This window comes from Amyelois transitella, chromosome 2 (assembly GCF_032362555.1).
Source record: "Amyelois transitella isolate CPQ chromosome 2, ilAmyTran1.1, whole genome shotgun sequence".
Taxonomy (NCBI): Eukaryota; Metazoa; Arthropoda; class Insecta; order Lepidoptera; family Pyralidae; genus Amyelois; species Amyelois transitella.
Window position 1 is genome coordinate 10,471,936 of NC_083505.1, and position 19,187 is coordinate 10,491,122.

The 19,187-nt window shown below is 35.3% G+C and overlaps 1 protein-coding gene across 1 annotated transcript in view; it reads left to right on the plus strand.

Moving 5' to 3' along the window:
* The window catches only part of LOC106129026 (rab3 GTPase-activating protein catalytic subunit), a 38,539-nt gene that overhangs the window by 6,469 nt on the left and 12,883 nt on the right, over positions 1–19,187 (plus strand). The window lies entirely within an intron of this gene.

A 19,187-nucleotide genomic window follows, 5' to 3' on the forward strand; every position in this document is an offset into this window, starting at 1 on the left:
ACGATACTTTTCCATAGCAGTGGTAGGCGACAGTAATAACATGAGCAGTAATCAAGCGGTGTAAGAACCGTTGAAGAGAAGTGCAGCGTGGCGGCCACGGGCTACTAGCCCGGAAAACACTGGCTTTCCCTGAACCAATAATGGGGAATGCTGTGGAATAAATGTACATGTATTAACCACGAAATCACCTATGACATTGCACGCGAAAGTAGTTCTGGTAGTAATTGTTTGATTTATTTACTTGTGTCCGAAATATTTTTTTAAATTTCAGCCGTAAGAATTATTTGGAGAGTGAGAATAGAATTTCTATGTAAAAAGTTCAAATCTACATTGCTTAACAATTTGCACTAGTACAAAAGAGTATTTACTCAGCCCAAAACAGTGATTGCTGTAGATAAATACGTACAGATAAAAACAATAACAGACATCAGCTAAGCAGAAAAGCTTTTCGTATTATTGTTTAATGGTATTGATCGTAATGTTAGCTGACCAGTACGATTTATATCTATTAATTATGGAAACCTCATATCACGTTTAATAAATATTTGTGAATGGCAAACGTTTGTTGATGTCCAGAAATAATAGATGAGCCAAACAAAGTTATCGAGTTACAAGTACGGTTTGATCGGGAATAAAAGTAGAAAAATATTTGAGTTCTTTCCTTTAATCTTAGTTCACCTGTTTGTTATGACTAAAAGAAACCTCAAAAATTTCACTAAACGGCATAACTGTTTCTTAAAATTAGGTATCACCATTTTATAACCAACATTTCTTGTTAAGGTTAGTCCGGGGGACGCAAATAAAGAAAACATTAAAATAACAAATTATGAGATAATATTTGCCGATGATGACCTCACAGACGGCAATCAAATGGAAACTTTCGAAAAAGTTGTGCGAGTAATTTGTTACCTACTTAATGGTCGTCGCAATTGATCGACTGTCGAATTAACAATAACTCATCAAGTCTGCGCGTAAGAAATTCTCTATAACATCCATGTCATTCATTTAATCACGCCTGTATGTTTTTATCTGTTGTGTATTTGTGGTGTAGATCGTACTACTGGCCCATTTACATGAGTTAAGCAGTCATCGCATCGGATCTCGGATCTTGCCGCTAACGGTACCGCGGCACAGAACATGGCGAAGGCGGCGGCTCGGCCAGGGAATTTACTGCTGATTCACTTTCACGTGGCCTTTGCCTTACTGTCGATTTCCTGCGATCGAAATTTGAAGATCAACAATATTTTCTTAAAATAAAAAAAAAAAAAAAAATTAATCATATATCTCGAATATTGATGGGTGTTTACAGTGGGAGCAGAGCATGTTTATAAAAAGTTTTCCAAACTTACACAAAATAATTTCATTTGTGACAGAATAACATATCATGGTAATTGAAGTTGACTGGTTCAGTCTAATGCGTAATTTGTTTTCGGAGTAGTTACAGTTTATTGTCAACATATATGTACAAACGTGAGATGTGCTACTGATAGAAATTTGACAATAGCTGTCTCTGTGGAATTTCTCATTTTTGTGACTCATCGTACAACGGTCTATCGTGGGTTGTTTATACTATACTACTATACGTGTTACTCATAGATGGAAGATTGTTTATTTAAGAATTATACGATGATGATAATGATCTCAAAAAAATCACAATTGCCCTTCGTGATTAGACAAGACTGAAGAAATTTCAACTTTCCAATTTTTTCCGTAGTCAAATCGATTAAATTCACCAAAGTTATATTTTTTGCATCATATCGATAATGCGTTTTTAAATAAATTCATGTTAATTCTTATAGTACCATAACTATACGTATTTAATCTATTTTTGTTGATAAAAAAAATATTTTTTCTAATCTTTTAGAAAAACAGCGACACTTTTGGTTAGTTCACGTTCATGCCGCTAGATGGCGCTGGCGTCAATATGCATCGCGCTATGGTTTCCCCGAGCGCGTTTTACAAGGCTTTGTCGGGTTCTTGCCTACTTCGATCTTTCCAAAGGTTACACGGGGAATGATGATCGGAATTTTCACGCGACTGCGTGAAGTCCGCAGCCGATTGTTACGCTTGTGCGGGCGAAAATCTTTCTGACCCCTAATTTTTGAAAGATCCATTATACAAAATATTAAAAAATCTTTAACAAACTTCATAGTAGGTAGTTGTAGTGTTATTCATTTATGATGTGTTGATTTTAACTATTTGGTTTTACACTTTAAGTTCAACTTATCAAATCTTAAACTATGTACATTTAATATTCTCTGTAATGTAAGATGCTATTTATTTTTATATTCTTTAAATAAATAAATACATACTATGTACCTACGTACGTACGTTTAGGGACACGGTATCGAATAGAAAGTATCGATACTGTACTCATGAGTAATATCGAATGTAAAGTATCGTACTCATAAATGTATCGAAACAAAAGTATCGATACTTCAAAGTATCGAGTACTTTTCTTGGAGCCTTATGAAAATGATCAGAAACGCGTCAGAACATCAATATCAGCCAGTAAATAAAAATAAAAGGTTTTGGCACACTATTTTATTTGCAATAACTAGCTCCCCGCGCAAACTTCGTTTTGCGTCATTCGTTTGCGCATACAAAAACCTTTCTCAATAAGTGTTCTTTCTGTTGGTGAAAATCGCATGACAATCCGTTCAGTACTTTTTGAGTTCAGTGCTTACATACAGACAGAGAGACGCGGCGCGGGGGACTATACTTTATACTATTTAAGTGATAGTGATAAAGAGATTACAATAATAAGACGACTGTAACTTTATCAATTTTAAACTTTATGAAAAAAGAACTGTTCATTTAGGCACACATCAAAGTTCCCATTCCTCCTCCGTACAATCACTTAAAAATAACAGTTTATCGAGCCGTTTTGGCGATAGGCGGTTTCGGATTTTTGTTATAGTACTTCCTGCTTTAGAAAACAATGAAAATTGAAAAGACAAAAGGGACTAAATCCATACAGCCTTGTGTGTCGTGTTTATTAAATAAATCTTTGCGTGTGTCAAGTAGTCAAGGGCGGATTTTTTTGAAGTTTTTTCGTGAATTGGTTGACTGAGACGTCACTTTGACCAGATTTAACAAACGCAAAGATTTATTTTATAAACACGACACACATGGCTGTATGGATTTAGTCCCTTTTGTCTTCTTTTCTGGGGTGAATAGTAGAAAAAGTATAAGTTTCATGTTTGCTCTGTGAAAATCGTTTCGGCAAAAAATCGAAGGTGAGCGGTCACTCACGGAAGGAACGAATTTTAATGTTTTAGGTTAGAGGGTTCAGAACGATTGGACTAGATGGCGTTGCCATAAACATGCATGGCCGTAACCGTAAAGTCGCAAGTTTTAAGTGGGTAATTTCTGATATTTATTCGATACGATACTTGTTGAAAAGTACTCATTGAGTAAAAGTATCGAATGCAAAGTATCGAGTACAAAAGTATCTGTATTGAAAGGTAAGATACTCGATACCACAAAGTATCGATACTTTTTTCGTGTCCCTACGTACGTTGAGAAAAAGTATTGATAAATTCAAAGGTATTTGCAAGAGTTTGAAGTTTTACACTTATGTAAGTTATTTGATTCGAGTCAATGTTTACATGCCACCAATAGACCGCGACACTCATAGCATTACAAATCCTAGGAAATTAATTTGGCGAGTTGTCATTAAAAAATAATATATACCCGGCGAGTGGATGGCTCGTGTTATTGGTGTACGTGACGGCTTGTGCTTAGTTTGTAAGTTAAAGTCACTACAGATTATATTTAAGGAAAAGAGTCCTTCGATCATATATATCTGTGTGGTCGAAGCAAGATTCAATAATAAGCATTATTCGAGCTTGTGTATCAGACTGTCGCTTCCCTGGCATTGGGGTCAAAAGTTAAAAAAAAATTGTATTTAAGTAATAGCATGTGCTGTTATTTTAGTCAAGTTTATTACAATACTCGTATTTAGTTATTCATATTTGCACTTTTGATAAATATCGCTAGGAATCTAATACCGTAAGCAGGAGGTGTATATTCCTTCCGGTGGTGGATCTGCTTTAGATTATTGGAGTTTCCAATATTGCGTTTGCGGATTTGCCACTTAACTACATATATGAAGATACCCAAAATGCACCTGCGTCTTTTTTATTATTCGACTAAGGTTAAACTTTCGTGCCGTATATATTTTGTGTACTTACTGCTAGTACGATACGGCGATGCAATAGGGATGCCTTGCACGTACGATTACGTGAACCGAGTAACTCAGATGGAGCTGGGTGCAACGGCTTTCTGTTTATGCTTTTATCAGCAATCTCTTGTAAACTCGCTCCCATATCATAGCATAATACAAGTTTCATTCACAGCTGTTGATTTCTGTGATTCACTGCTTAAGACAATAGTGATACTTAACGTGCTTGAAATGATTCAGTAATAAGAGACAGAAATATAACATTTATGAACATAACAGCAAAAAGAGACCCCATGATTAAAAGTGATTTCTCCTAGGTAAGCTTTGAAGTATGGATAAAAATAAAAAATAAAACTCAATTGAATACTTAACTACTATATTTTCTTATTGGCTGTCACTTCAACTTGTGGTTTTCAATGTCATGACTTATTAAGCGCTCTTTTTCTCTTAATTTTATTCAAATCGCGTCGGGATCAGCCGGCTTTATGAATCGTCGCCAAGTTTCCACGAAAGTTACTTATTCAAATGCTAACAGCGAGTAGGAAAGTGTCGCGTCGTATCATACACGTGTTAAGGTATCTCATTTTCTGCTCCAGGTATCGTTGGTATGTTAAGAAAGCGTACAAGTAAAATCTTAACATTTCACACGTAGCTCTATGTTTGTACAAGTGTGCACTTATCCTGTGTTAGAAATTATTAGACATAACTTCCATAACAGGTGCTCCTAATTGTGTTTGTTTTTAAATTTCAAATTCAATCCTAGGCTTTTTTATCCTTAGGAACGTCCTTTACAACATCAATTTTTAATTGCACAATTATGGCAAAGTCCGCGGATTATGTGCCGTCTGAAAACAAACTCAAGTATCAGCTATAAAAGACAAACAATTTTAATTTATAATGCCTCCCGAGCCCGACATTTCTGAGAATTTTACGTTTCAGGGACACCGCGGCACAGCTCATGCCCTCAGAGAAAAATATAAGACGCCGTTACATTGTATTGCCGTTGATTTTCTTCTGTTCTAAAACCTTTGATGACTTAACGTTATGGCATTAAATTGATCTGTAATCGTATTTAATTATATAACTTCTACGCTGGTCAGGTAACGATAAAAATTATAATGTGTACCAGCTAATTCTATTCCCGTGCAGATTGTCGAAGTCAATCAAGGGAAAAGCTAGCGTCAAGCCTTTCAGCTGAACGTGGCATTTAGGTCTTTTCGAGACTGTTGGCTTTGTCTACCCTGTAAGGGTAATATATTATTATGTATATATATTCATTTATCAACATTGCTCTGTCTTATTTCTTTTTTCATGGTCTGAGTTCGTGCCAAATTTATCGCGAGGCTCTCGTGATATAGCTGGCCATTAAAGTTTCAGGCATCTCGGGAAAGTCTAACAAACTCGCTCTGCAATTGGATTCCCGGTAAAGTTTGATCCGAACTCGCGACTAAAGGAATGATTGATCCAATCGGTCTGCTCACCCACTTTGGCTTCATATAAAATGTATAAGCTGTTCAAACAAAGCTACAGACAAATCTTTCACCTGAGTGCGTAGAGTTATAAGTAATGTTATATTAATATTAAGAAGCTTCATCTTTATATGATTTTTGTTTTTCATGAATTGTATTGAGATGCCTTCGTTCTCAATTTTTTCATTCAACGTGGTCTCGCTTTTATTTCCAAAGTATAGAATAATCTCGAAGAAGGGAGATCGCATAGAGAATTGATAGTCTTATGTTACCCACGTAGACGACTCTTAAGTAATTGAACTATTGAGATTTAAAAGTACTTCAAATCATGAAAGTCTTCCTAACTAATATTTATTTTCTTGTCGAAAATGAATCCTACTACTATTATAAAGGCGAAAGTTTGTATGGATGTATGGATGTTTGTTACTCTTTCACGCAAAAACTACTGAACCGATTACCATGAAATTTGGTATGTAGGTAGCTGAAGACCAGAAGTCGCGGGCGGCCTCTAGTTTAATATAAAAATTAATACATGGTGGACAAGCCTTATTACCATGGGCCGACTAATCGGTGCGTAATGGACTTAATTGACTTGCCGCCTGAACCAAATCGCTCGGAAAACTAACCGATTGATCCACACTGATAATATCTAACATATACGTATGTAAATGGGTGCAATTCTATCATAATAGCATTAAGTTTATATATGTATAATTAAATAATTAACTAAAATTTTAAATAATTTTATATTGTGAGATCTTCAAAGCAAGAAATACATAATATAATAATACAATATATCTAACATGTTATGTCAATCTGTCTAATGTCAAAATAATTATTTTCCTAACTATTGCTATGGCCCTGTGTACAATAATACAGTATTCGTTACCGAATACTGTTTTATTGTACACAGGGCCATAAGTACCTCAAAAACTTTCTACTTGTTACCTTAACTACTAAGTGACATGTCTCTGAACATTACAAAATGCTACAAATGAGATGATAAGTCTCATTGTTAACACTTTCATAGCGATTCTATTTTTATTATTTGTAAAGATGAAATTTCAGATAAGTATCACGACTTCATTATTTTTGATGTTTTGTAATGGTGATGAATTGTTATGAGAACATGTAAGTGATAATGGTTAACGATAGTGGAGCAATTTGTCGTCAAATTGGTGTTGAAATGGTTATGTGTTGCGTTATATAGGCTCATTTATTATCAAGTTAATTTGTCACTCTTGTTCACTTAGCAAGCGAAAGTGTGCGAGTCAAATTTTCACATGAGTGCGATAGTCATGCTTTAACTTATCCTTTCTCTACTGAATCACTTTTGTTTTCTAATACGTATTATTCACACTTCAAGTTGTTTTACAATTTCATATTTTATTCTCGACTAGCGACCCGCCCCGGCTTCGCACGGGTACAACATTCTGAAAAAATCAATTATTTAATAGATGTTATTATACATAAAAACCTTCCGCTTGAATCACTCTACCTGTTACAAAAAACCGCATCAAAATCCGTTTCCTAATTTTAAAGATTTAAGCATACAGACAAACAAACTAAAATAGCGACTTTGTTTTATACTATGTAGTGATAAGCTTTTGCCAGTTGGCCGTAAAACGAAATCCGTGTGTTTAAGTAAAAAAAGCTGACCTGCCCTGTATTGCGCCCTTGGAAAGGCGGGAACTGGGGTGATAAATTTTTGTATTCATTCACTCATAATTCATTAATATAATCAGGTCTTTATCCCTCGCGAGGTGGACAGAGCCACTAATTTTGAAATTTGATAGGCCACTTTCAGCTGTTAGGCTTAATGATAGAATTTGCACAAGATGCAAATAGTGACAGGTTGTTAGCCCATCGCTTAAAAGAAGAATCCCAAGTTTGTAAGCTTATACCTACGTCGCCTTTTACAATATTCATGGGAAACAGATGGGGTCTATTTTTGATTTCTTTTCTGCCACAAGTAAGAAAATGACCATCGGTAGGTCCAGAGGTCAGCCGCGTAACAGTGCTCGTAAGTAGTAGAGCATGAGGTTTGACTGGCTTGGTATCTGGGACACAAGTTCCCGGGTCGTGCGGTATGTATGTGCCACTTGCTAGATCGCGTCCGCATAGCCCTCTCTCAAATTTATGTGTCAGATTTGCATTTTTATCATTATTTTTATGGTTTACGTTTTGGGCTCCACGAGTTTGGGCCTCATTATTTAAATAGTCTTTCAACGTAATTTACTGTTATTACACTTTACATTTTCCACTTCAGCGTTATTAGCAGTATTATATTTTAATGTTGTTGTTGTATGATGGTAATATGAAAATTACCGACGAACAGTGCGATTCTTAGTGGGTGTCTAGAAATGATCAATAGCTTTAATGCAAGCAAAGAGTCCCAACGTATGCATGGCTTGTTGGCGTCGGTAAACATGCACTGTAAACGAAGGTGGCGCTCTAGGTATGTTGGCTAATACGCGACTCGGAAAATAACGCAGTCGCAGTGTTTGGTTAGGATTTGATTGGACTGTCGCCCGCCGATCCGTATGCAAACTCTGCCCGCCGATCAAATAGGTACCTACAACAACACGCAATGTGTTCTGTGGCCGCACCGATAACGTTTGCTTATTTGTTTCTGATATTGCCTTCGGTATTGTCATTTTCTAGTTTACATTTTTGTGAAATAACAATACAAGCACAATACTACACAGAATTTTTCTCCTGTTTACCTAGAGTTTGGCACGTTAAGATAACGTTATTAACTATAGTATCTCCCAGCAAGTCTCATTGTGCTCGCTTGTGAAAATATGGCATTCTTACGTTCCATTTTAGGAAAATCACCTATTTAAATTCAAAGTAGTGTCAATTGTCTTGCAAAAAAATGTACTTGGAAAAAAATGTAGGAACATATCGGCACACGTCCACACTTTCTCACATTGTCGATTGTTTTCATTGTTGTCCTTACTTTGTGTGCCTAACAAGTAATTTCAAGCTTCAACAGATGCGTTTCCCAACTGTCTCTCTAAACTTTCTGTTTTCACAGTTCGGATTCTGATTCTCCACAAACAAGTTCCATGGCGAGTTTTTATTTAGAATATTATCTGCGTATAATTTTCTTTACGCTTCTTTAACGATAATTAAAGGAAAGCGCTCGGTTAATAAAATATGTGAGGTAGGTGTGCGCTGTGGTCCGCGGTTTTATGCGAATAGTCTGCGTTCAAGGGTATTATAGTATAGTCTATTAAGTGATTATGGTCAAACTGCTAATAAAATTTTATATTTAACTAGTTTAAAAATTCTTAAAATATACAAAGAAAGGATTAGGGATTATTAGGGAAAGAGGCGTGATTTTATGTATGTATGTATGTTAAAAATTCTTCAAATTCAAGAGAATAGGTCTAATTACATTTATATAATGCTTCAAAATATTATAGACTAGAGGCCGCCCGCAACTTCATCCGCATGAAAACCTTATCAATCCCGCGGCAACTACAGGATAAAAAGTACCCTTTATGTTATTCTGGGTCTTCAGCTACCTTCATACCAAATTTCATCGTTATCGGTTCAGTAGTTTTTGCATGAAAGACTAACAAACATTCATACTGACATCTTGATATACTCACAAACATTCGCATTTATAATATCGGTAGGAAAGGATTTCTTTTATTGGTTCGGCATTGAAATTTATGCTCAAAAACGATTCTGTTGTGTCATTAGGTTTACAGTATGTAAATATGCCATGGAAAATAACATGGCAGACTTAAGAAAGGCAAAAAACGATCAAAATTTATTCGTAAATAGGTATTAAAAAACGTAACATCAATACAATAAATGCAGATATTGATATTGAAGGTTTTGTAACTGCTGTAAATATCCATTTCTTTAGAAATAAGTAGTGCCCTTGTACTAAGTTTCGCCTAAGTATTAGTTCTAGTTGTATTTTATTTCCTTGATGTACAAAAATATATAAAAAAAAAACAAAATATTTGTGCCGCAAATCGGGGTACTTGACTGTTCATGGCGTGTTGTGGTCGTGATATACAGTTAATGATTAGGTCTCTCCACATTTGACTCGATCACCTATTAGTCTTTTTCTCTCCTGGCGTTATTCATACCAGTTACATCCATCATCACCTCTCTGGAAAGGAGACCAAGGTGCGCCTTTTGCCCAATGACGATTCGAACACATTTCAACTTTTAAAAAATTCGATACTTTGTCAGCTAATTTGGATTAATATATTTATAATCCACATTATAAGTATATTTGTGTAGAGTACTTAGTATTATTAAATACTAAAATTGTAAAGGCTGATCCTCTATATTCTTTTCGTCTTTCTTTTCTCAAATAATGCTTAAGCCTTTTTGCTGTAATTTTATCTTGGTGCAGTCAAGTTTGAGAAAAATATCCACTGTTCTAGTATTATAAAGACTTGGATGAACAGCATGATAGTAGGTTATTAATATTATGACTATTAAAATACGAGTACTTGTTCCTCATGCACTTATCTTTTCAATACCTACAAATAAAAAATGGCAAGGGCGTCACTTTTTCACGCCTGGTAGGCACACGATAAGCCTCTTCGACGTTGTTCAATAAAGGATAAATCAATTTTAGTGCCTTACTTATTTTAACACGATAGGAGAGATTTTAGCCGACCGTTTTATTGATTGATTTTTCAATAATTGCGGATATTACGATTTCCTTATAATAGACCGAAGTCTTTAACCTTTTTTATGGAAGGAAACAATTTATCTGTATGAATTATGGATTTTATTTTCAATTAATCCGCGCAAGTTCTTGAATTATTTATATATTAACACTTCAAAATCTTTGAAAATTAGGTATATTAACGCTATCTCAAAAATTGCCGAAGTTTATTTGCCGAATAAATTCAAAATTCCAACTTATAACTTACAAGCAGGGTTGAAACCCAAATAACCTAAACGACTTTATAGATTTTCATTAAAAGTGCCTTCTATATAATAAACCATTTTACTTAATGTCTGTCATAAGCATATAATATGTATACTCGTATTACACTAATATCAGAAGAGATTGTTTCAATCTATCCGCATTTTGTTGAGAAAATTACCAATAATGCTTGCTTTTTTTCTCGAGTTTTTGCTAGGTCTACAAAGCCCCAATAATTGGGATTGTGCTTGTTTTCTGATTATTTCTATAAACTGTACAAAGACTAACGATACGATTTCGTCATTCGGTAAAAAAGCAAATGTTTTTCGACTTAAATTTGCTTTGATATTTTATTGTGTTTTTGGACTCATTTTTTTTGTATTTTCTCTCACCAAAATGAGAAAACAGAAACACAGTAACAATGTAATGCAAGCTGCACAATTCACGGCCATCATTATCCTGTTCTACATCATTAACTCTAGTTACAATCAACGTTTCGTTTCACGTAAAATCATTTTATTAACGCCAATAACTGTAATTTTCGTCTGTCGCTATCTGTTGAATGAGCGTGGTGTGGTGACGTTGTAATTGTGAAAATAGCGTAATGTAATGTTATGTTGGAGAACATGAGTAAGAAATTAGAGCGAATGTTTGTTTTGTTATTTTACGACTTTTACACTATATCAAGTTGAATCCTGTTTTACCAAAGTTTGCTCCAGTGGGAATTTTAAATTTTTTTTAACTATCTGCATGTTAGACTTCACAAATTTCTTTTTAGTGGAACTTATAGTAGTTTCTGTACCTAGACAGAAGATAAGAAAAAGACAGAGTTTTAGGGCAAGCTATTCCTAGATATGATTAATTTAAATAGTGTATTAAACAGTTTAGACGAGCATCTCCGAATGAAAGCAGGTTGACTAAGCAGATATACAAGGAGAGTGTGGAGGGAAAGGTCGGAGTGGGAAGACCTAGAAGAACGTACCTTGATCAAATTAAGGACGTCTTGGTAAAGGGTTAGGTCAAAAGTACCCGAAACCGCCGAGCTTGTATGAAGAGAGTTATTAATGTGGATGAAGCGAAGGAAGTATGCAGAGATCGTGGCAAGTGGAAAGAGGTAGTCTCTGCCTACCCCTCCGGGAAAGAGGCGTGATTTTATGTATGTAGACGAGCAGCTTGACGAGTAGCTTGACTCCTATAAAAATACATAACCGGATCTTAATAAACCGCAAAATATACAATTACGAAGACATTAAATCCCCTAATGATTATTTCTTATAACCCAATATATTTCCGCGTCGAATGCAAATAGCTACGTTATTTTCATTTTATGAATTAATTTAAGAATACTGCTTCTATTTCCAACCATAATCCCAAGTTGTTGCAATCCATTCATTAATTTGGTCGCCTCCAATCGCAAGTTTCCGAGGGCATCCTGCATATTCCGTTGAATATTATGTGCACAGTTTGTGTTGCACAAGTTTGGCTTTAGGGAATTCGTCAAATTAAATTTATCAGTTTTGGAAACCAATCTCAACATATTTATTTAATTAACGTTTCTTCTTTTAAATAGAGAACTTTCCAGCAGGTAAATTTCGATTTGGAAAACATCTAACATCGCTACATCTATCGGCAGTAAATTCAATGGTCTTTCATGGCACAATTTTTTATAGTAAATATACCGTGTCAAGAAGCGGACATTGTGGCCCTCATGACATGAACGGTTCGGCATGAGTAGATCTCCTCATGCCGTTAGTCGCGTGCGCACCGCTACTTGCTTACGCGGTTAAGATTGATTGCATCTGGTGCATTATCTCACATACGAAAACTGTTTTCGTAAAAGAGGTTGTAACGCAGTACGTTACTTTCGTAAATGGTCATACCTAGCTGAAAAATTGGCCACTTTTCGAAGATGTCACTTTCTACAATTGTCATTTTGCACTATGTCACTTTCATGGTTTGTCAGTATAGCCGTTGTTTCGCGTTGTTTTTTAACTAGGACAATTTGTGAAACTGCGCCCCAGTCGTAAAAAGTTACAGAGGGAAACATCAAGTACGTAAGGTACTGGACAGCTTTACTATGTTGCGGCGCGTGCGCAGGGCTTTACCGCTATATAGCCAACACCAAGATTAATGTACTCGTGCGTGACGTAGTCCTAACTGCATCTGCAGTTTGGAATTCAATAAATTTATCACATTGTACGAGTATTTAGTAAAGCTATAATATATTTTTAAAACTTGGGAGGGACACAATATGAACCCATATCATATCATAGACAGATTATGGGCTTTATCTGGACTTTTGGCTGGACAAAAACCGAGAATATAAAGAAAAAAGATAACTAAATCCTAACAACTATTTTTTAACATAGAAATTTTAAATTGATAGCTATTCGAACAAATCTAATAATACTAGGCACTTTAATTGTACATACAATTTATTTTCGCCAGACGACAGCCGTCTTGTTTTTTATTAACGGACTGAGCATTCGTATTTCACTATTCGTGACTATTTCAATTATGTGTCGACAATTCAAGATATCACAATTGCCATGAGTACTGTTAATTAAAAATTTTGTCCTCAATCGCCGACATTTTTTTTATGATTATTTCATGTAAATTTATACCTCGTGTTTTCGTCTATTCGTGCTTTTGCAAGGTTTATGATAATACCCTTTTTAAGTCCAAACCAAGAGTAATCTGCCATCGAACATGATTGATAGTTTTTACGATTGCCATTTAGTTTCCCAATAAGTTTCTCTATTATTTTCAATAAGAATACGACCAATTAGCGTTCAGCCAATGTGAAACCTGGTAAAGTTATTAAATTTTTGTTGTTAGATGAAAATATACATTAGCTTCGTCATAATTGTCGGAATATTGAATATCAATAAATAGAGGCGACCATGCAGCACGACTGCTTTGATCATCGTGGCATGTGTGTAATTACATTGCCGTTCTTTGTGCCAACGTGGAATTTTATTTGCCATATTGCAAAGCATTTGGATTATTTTTACAAAATTGTATTTTAACATCGTCGACTGCTATTTAATTCTTAAAACCGGTGTAAACTAATGCAACTTTATAAGACACATTTACATAAAGCGGTTTACCCCCAACGCTTTGCACCAGCCTTTCCATGGCAATATCAATGGCTTTATCGGTAAACAATTGCTTTATCGGGTAAGTCGGTCGCAATTCAAAATTCTATGCCTTTGTGCAGTGACGTTAGAGCTGTAAACAAGCGGTTGTTCTTAATGGGTGCGCTTCTAGAGAGCGAAAGATAATCGCAGGGCGTTCTTATTCGTCGGCTCGCCACAGTTCGACGGGAAGCGAGGCGCCGGATCTCCTCTATTTTATTTATAGCCCACGTTAAGTAACTTCCATTACAAGTGTAATTAACCGCGACAAGGATTCCGCCCGCTATATTCCTTATTCTAACTTTAGAATATTCCATCTTACAACGATTGAATGGTGAAAACGACATATTTCTCGAGGATTATCATATTGAGCAGATTTGCAACGAGCGGGAAAATAGCCGTTTCCTCGGTTGAATTTTATATGTGTGAAACAGTTTTCATTCGCCGCGATATTAAAATGCGGTTGGGCGTAAAAACGCAACGGTATGCGGTGATGCGTTGACGGTTCGCGGAGACTCGGAAAGTCTGAATATACTGGCCTTGATGACAACCCACGCGCGACAGCACATCGCACACTTGACCACGCTTATGGTAATGCTGTAGCATCACCATGAAGCTCCGTCCCACTAACCGCTTTAATTAGCTTCTAGACTATAAAAAAAATAGACATGACATTAGTGTAAGTAGCATGGTGCCTTATAAAGTTCTCATAATTTTAACCAAAAGTAAAATCATCGGTGTTGCTTGTATGTCTGCTTAATTTCCTATTAATTTTTATCAAGCATAATTAACATTTCTAATTTATTTCCTTACCTACGAAACTGCTTGAAATCAAACTCGAAACAAACTCCATACCTATTTAAAATTGTTACTATTTCCCTTCCCGTTCTTGGCAACATTAATCACAATAATCTGCCGATCACAAGTGCATGCATTTTTTCCAGCCCGTCAATAACGCAATCTCGGCAGCGCAGGGCTGCTGACTTGGACACGGTAATCCATCACGTCACGCGTCTCCGAGATGAATCCGCCTCGCACCCGCCACCTGGGTTCAATAAACTTTGCTAATGCCCCTCTAAGTACTATTGACGTAAATTTTTTCACGATTCGTAAGGATAGAAAAGATGATTTAATTTTAAATATGGCTGCGATTTAACGTACATAATATATATAATGTTGGCTTTGTCTACCCCGAATGGGATAAAGTCGTGATAATATGTATGTATGTAGAAAAAACGCCTCATTTGAGGAGACTACATCTTTTCACTTGCCACGATCCCTGCATACTTGTATCACCCGATTCATTCATATCATAAGTCCCCGATTTTTAGATATATTTCCTCATTGGATAAGAAGGTGCCTTAATGTCATTAGTAATTTCATTAACAGCGTTGTCTGAAGTTCAGTGAAGTGAAAGAGCCATCGAATATTAAATATCCGTAAATTCTCGGTGTTTTTCGGGTTCCGCACCTAAAAGTAAAAACGAGTCCCTATTACTAGCTTCCGCTAGCATCTGTCCTGGCGTGTCATAAACCGAAATAGCTGGAAAGCTGACATTTTCACAAATTATGTATTTCCATTACCGCTATAACAACAAAAGCCAAAAATAAAAAAAATATACAAAAATTATTATTATTTTTTTTTTGCTCAACACTAGTAAATAACGCTTCAAATTTTCATATAATATTTACTTGTATATTACCCTTCAAAATAAATAATTTAATAACAGTAAAGTAATTATACCGTGTAGTGGTAGTTCTACCAATTTGTGCTAGACGGCGGTGTAAGTTGTACGTCAATATGCCAGTCAGTGCCCTTTTTTATACATTTAGAACTGTATATTTTTCTTTAAGTGGATTGAGTAATTTTAAAGGAAATTAATTCTTCAAACTTTATACTGTGATGCTGAACTAGTATGAATACGATTAATAATTTGGCTAGACAACTTACGTATGTTATCCCCATTACGGTGCCTCGAAATAATATCTAGATACCAGTTTAATCCAGTATCGGATATCCCTCCTGGACGATATTCGAATGCAAATTTGCCATAATCCTCTTAAATCCATCATGTTCTGGCTGCTACAAAATGGCGCGGCTGTTGGCTCGCATGCACTTGTAATTTCGGAACTTAATTCTTAATTCCACTAATCATGCGACTTGGATACCACTGCACCTTATTATTTATTTATTAGTTGCCATAATGATATAGTGAGAGTGTTGGTGGTTTCTACTACTTCTGCTATTACGGTTCTCCAGCAACCATTTGATGTTGACATCTCAGAATTTTTATCTTATGTCAAAAGATTAACTTTCATTAGATTTTTACTAAGTTCCTGGATAACCGATTTGTACATAATTTTCAAAACTACACTTAAGATAGTTTGGGTGGAGTAAAGTAAAACTATAATAAGTATATGAATTTTCCTAATTCATTGAATTAATGTATATTACTAATTTAGAAGTAGCCATAAACGCCAAAGAGGAAGGCTTTACTATACGTTTGAAATTGAAAGTTGTTGCTTGATAAATTGATCTGGTTTTAAATTAGCTGTACTAATTTATGTAACACTTGAAAAAAATGCTATTCATAGATACATTTATTATAAGATCAGACGTTTCGCTTATGTAATGTCCATGACCTTTATCAAATGATTATGTTACCAAAAATATTATTCACGCAGTGCTATATACATGTATTTTATTATTTAAAAATAATGTAAGTATTTATATTGCGAACAAGATTTTTTTTAAAACACAATAACAAACTAAATTAAAATTGGCACAGAACTGAAATGAATGGAAGAAGTCTCCATTTAACTTACAGTTTAGTTCTTGCAGTTCTTAATATAAGAAGAAGAAGAAATTAATTGTCTATTTTATTACATCAAAATAAATTGAGATATCAAGAGAAATCAAGCTAAGAATATTTCATTTTAAAAGTATAATTCGTTACAAAACAAAGGATACATTTTCAATACATTTCAACAAACCATGTAGTCCGATCGAGATGCCATATCCGGATATCCGGAATAAAGCATCCATTTTCAGTGTGTTTATTCAGTTATCGCATCGCAACCAACAGCGGAGTTCGACGGGGTTCTCGGCTGAACTTCCGTTTGGAATACGAGGTTAACGAGATTTCATTATTTGTGTTACATTTTAAACTAAGTAGTTTATGCCTGTGGCTTTGCACTCGTGGGAAATTCCGTCCTTAGCCGTTCCTACGTTAATGTAATTATCTGTATGCCAAATTTCAGCTATCCTTTCAATTTCGGGTTTACAGTGATAAATGGGTCGGCACCTTTTCCTATAAATGGATCCGATTAATCAGTGGATACGTCAAATTCACTGAGTTGGAAAACTACCATATTGACCTTTTAGGTTTACCACTCAGTAAATGGTAAATCTCCTAATCACAAAATCCGCCATATTTAAAAAATTTTAACTTTGTTCAGAATAGCCCACGTGAGAAATATGCCGCTATGACTTTTTCCGTATTGCACACTATATGTATGTATGTAAAATTTCATGGTTTAGTGTGATATTTAGGATTCGAACAGAATTGTGAACTATGTGCAAAAGACTCAAAGCTAGCAATTACCGTTTTACCAACTTCAACGAGGCTTACTGTTAGAGAACAACCCTTTGCTCTGGGCTTTCAGAAATAATATGCACATGTCATGTGCACAAGTGCCTCAAGAGTAGACAACACAGAAACTTCCAGAACAACGGCAGTAGAACAACTTGGAATTCAGTTCCGTCAAGTTGGTTGTCTCGTGGCCTGAAAAGGTCAGCTTAAATATTTATATCACCAATGTTTGGTATTTAATTAGAGTTCTGGTTAACGAAAGAAACACGGAAGTTTTTATACAGTATAAAAACCGGCCAAGTGCGAGCTGGACTCACGCACTAAGGATTCCGTAGCTGTTGTCGTTTTTAGTATTTGTTGTTATAGCGGCAACGGAAATACATAATTTGTGAAAATTTCAGTTTCTAGCGATCACGGTTTATGTGAGATAGCCTAGTGACAGACGGACGGACGGACATATAGACCGACAGCCTAAAAGAGGCCTGTGTTTACCTATAAGGTACGGAACCCATAAAAATAATTAAGTAGAATTAGTCTTCTTCTAATTTTAGGTGTATTCTTATCAATGGATAAGCTAAGTTACGTTGGTTGTTGGTTAAGGCTTTTATCAGTTTTTGGCGTCCTCAGCTGTAAGTTCATTATCATGTATGTATAGCATCCCTGGCCTATTAATTTCTACTTTTATTTTTCACCTATCTTTGATTCAATCAATTAATCAACACGAGGCAGTAGTAACTAGTTGGTTTATTACCTCTTACTTAGAAACTAAACGAACACCTGTTCCAACTCTCGACGGATCAGCCAAACTTGTAGCATACCAATCTGACGTACATCAAACTATTGGCAAAACCGTCAGAAAATTCAGTAATATTGCAGGCAAGTCGCCCTCGTACTATATTGGTTATATTTTTGAGAGTTACCTGGTAATCTGGGTCAATCAAATGAAGCTTTGGCTTTATAAAAGTACCTACTTACTCGTATGTAACCAAGTAGGTGCACGCGACGTAGTTCACGTGAACTTATATATTTTATTTAGGAGATCATTAAAGTTGCAAACAATTTTATATTTATATATACATACATATGGTCACGTCTATATCCCTTGCGGGGTAGACAGAGCCAACAGTCTTGAAAAGACTGAATGGCCACGTTCAGCTATTTGGCTTAATGATATAATTGAGATTCAAATAGTGACAGGTTGCTAGCCCATCGCCTAAAAAGAATCCCAAGTTTATATATAATAGGTATTTATTCATGATCACAAGGCATTAATTCCTACAAATAGTGACTCTCGAGTTATGTGTATTTAGTGAGTATTTAGTGTGGTTCAGTTCAGACATGGAAATACTTTGGTTCATATTAATGGTTTACCATATACCTCAGGTCGTCATAAAATACAACACCTGGTTAATGGTATAAATAAATATTTATGCGTTATTAACTTATTACATCAAAACTCAAAACGTGGAGAATTCATAATTGTTATGTGAATATTAATTGAGTAGACCTATGTTCGGGGTAAAGTTAGAAAGTAAATTAAGAAAGTTTGATTGACTTGCATATTTTCCCATCTATAATTTTGGAATTGGAAAAACAAAATATTATATCAACTACATTCGTAACTAAATGTTAATTTCAGAGTAGCCGTTCGGCATGTTATTGCACCAGGTGAATGGTCCTTATGATATTCACGGGAAACTGATGGAGTGGTCCTATTGTATACGTTTTACAACACGCTTACTAATTTGTCATATTAAATACAAATAATCACATCTTTATCCCTTATGGGGTGGAAAGAGCCAAGAAAGAACTGAAAGGCCACGTTTAATATCGGTATTTAGTTTTAAATAGTAACGATATTGTCATATCTGTTTTTATAGAAATGATTTGACAA